Source organism: Apodemus sylvaticus, chromosome 7, assembly GCF_947179515.1.
Source record: "Apodemus sylvaticus chromosome 7, mApoSyl1.1, whole genome shotgun sequence".
In the NCBI taxonomy this organism is placed as follows: domain Eukaryota; kingdom Metazoa; phylum Chordata; class Mammalia; order Rodentia; family Muridae; genus Apodemus; species Apodemus sylvaticus.
This window is the reverse complement of record NC_067478.1, coordinates 73,986,726-73,989,057: the sequence shown is the minus strand read 5'-3', so window position 1 is coordinate 73,989,057 and position 2,332 is coordinate 73,986,726.

Here is a 2,332-nt window from a genome sequence, read left to right as displayed (position 1 = left end):
CAAGATTCATCCTTTTGGTGTAGTAATGCCAAACTAATTGTAAAAGTAGTGACCCCCACCAGATGAAACTATAGTTCCTGGCATGTATTCCTGGGCTCCAAAAGCTAGTCACATAGGACATTTCAGCTTGATCTTTCTCCTGGCCTGACTGTACTGTCCACAGGTTCTTGAAAAGGTTCCTAAGTCTTGCAAGGAGAAAAGGGCTAATATATCCTTTCTGTCTCTGGATGCTTTGTCTAGATACAATCTGCTTACTTATAGCCTGAACTCCTTTCAAATCTGAGTTTTGATGACATTATTAAAAGCCAAGCCAACCAGTCCTGGAGCTAGTTAACCTCTCTCTTGTTATTTGCAGCACAAAACACCTGGAGACAGTATTTTTTTTTTTTTGATGTGATAGATTAAGCTTCTTTAATTCAGATAATTTACTTATCTTTTCTTATGCCAGTTAGGGCTTGGTCCACTCTGATCCATTCAATGGAATAATTGTGAGATTAAGACTTGTATCTATCTCTAAGATATAACAGGTAAGATGAATCACAATCCGGGAGCTTTTTATCATCTTGAAGCACTTAGAGATAAAGGTGAAGCCTGTTTCATGATAGCTAGTTCCGACCAGAATGGACCCCTGGTTGCCAATCCTTGCTTAGAGATGCTACGTTGGTTAGGCTCCAGAGTACCAGGGACTGAAAGAGAAAAAGGAAATGACTGGTCACATCTGCGCTCAGGGCTGGAGTCACACCTGTGCGGTACCTTACTTTTAGCTCAAAGCCCAGGTATACGATGCTGCAGCCACAAATCTCCATTAAGTACAAGGTTTATTGGTGAAAGTATTTTTCTGGAAAGATAAGTTGCAACTTTTCTTGGATTCTCAGTGGGATCTGGGCCCCTTCTGAAAGCTAAGAAGCATCATAACGTGGCACCTCAGAAATGAAAAAACAACAACCACCACCACCACCAAAACCCAAAACCTCCAAACAATGTCTCCCTGTGTTATTCTGTTGTAATTTAAGGAGGTCAGAAGCAAGCGGGAGACATTTAGGCAGCAAGGCTAGGTACCTTAAGACCAGCATAAAGGAAAAAGCACGGTCCATCATAGAATATAAGACTTCAAAGCCTGGTGTAGGGGCACATACCTTTAATCCGAGCACTCAGGAGGCAAAGGCAGCTAGAACTCTGAATTTAAGACCATCCTGGTCTACGCAGTGAGGTCAAGGACAGGCACTGCTACATAGTGAGCCTGTTTACTCACAAAAACAAACACATGAATGAATTACTAGGCTGGCGGTGGTGTGCAGGCCTTTAACTCTAGCATTCAGGAGGCAGACACAGTCTGATCTCTATGAGTTCAGGGCCAGACAGGTCTACACAGACTAAGTTTTAGGACAACCAGGGCTACATAGTGAAGCCCTGTCTCAAAAACAAAACAATAAAAAGTGAATTTCAAGATGCTGACCCCGGGGAACTAAACCAGGCCCGGGAGCCTTGCTAAGCTAGGAAACCTAGGACAACTGTCCAGGAAGTTGGTCCTGCCTCTGGGTCACATGACTAAATCTACACGTGCTATTAACTTTTCTTCCCAATTCTACAGTATTCCTTTAGACTGCAAGTTATTTGTCCTTCAGTTATTTGTGAACGAATCAGGGGTGTGCCAGAATTGTGTTAAGTGCTGGGGATTCAGATAAGAGCAAAAATTTATTAAATGACACTGGTGTCATTAGGCTCTTCCTCCCCTCCATCCTGGGGTTGCTTCCCTGAATTAGATTTCAGTTGTTAAGCAGAGACAAGCAACAAACAGAAAGAATCGGTAAATTAACCTACTACTATGGGATAGGATACATGGTATCGACATGGTTACTTTAGCTTAGTTGGTCAGGAAGGATCAGTATGATACATTTGAGATGCGACTTCAACAAACATGGTCCATCCTGGGGAGTACCGCAGAAACTCAGGATGCAGAGTATCCACATTAGCGCGAGCACAGAAATGTTTACAAAAGATTGAAATGATGATGGGAAGAAGCTGGCAGGCTCCATCGTCCTCAAAATGGGAGCGAAGGGGGGAGCCCAAGTCTGGTGAGAAGGACCTTTCCTGAGCCACACTTAGAAAAGTGGTGGGTGGTTCAGCGCAGAGCGAGAGCAACAGCGGAGAAGCTGCTAGGAGCACACCCCTCATCTCCCCATCCCGGCCGCGCCCAGGCCAGGTGAGTGGGTGGCCCGCGGACAACCACGCGGAGGAGCTACCTCCAGGGACCCGCGCGCTTCCTACCGGAGCCGACGTGGCCGGCACGACAGGCCGCGCACGTGTCTGGCCAGTGGCCCCGGCGCAGAGG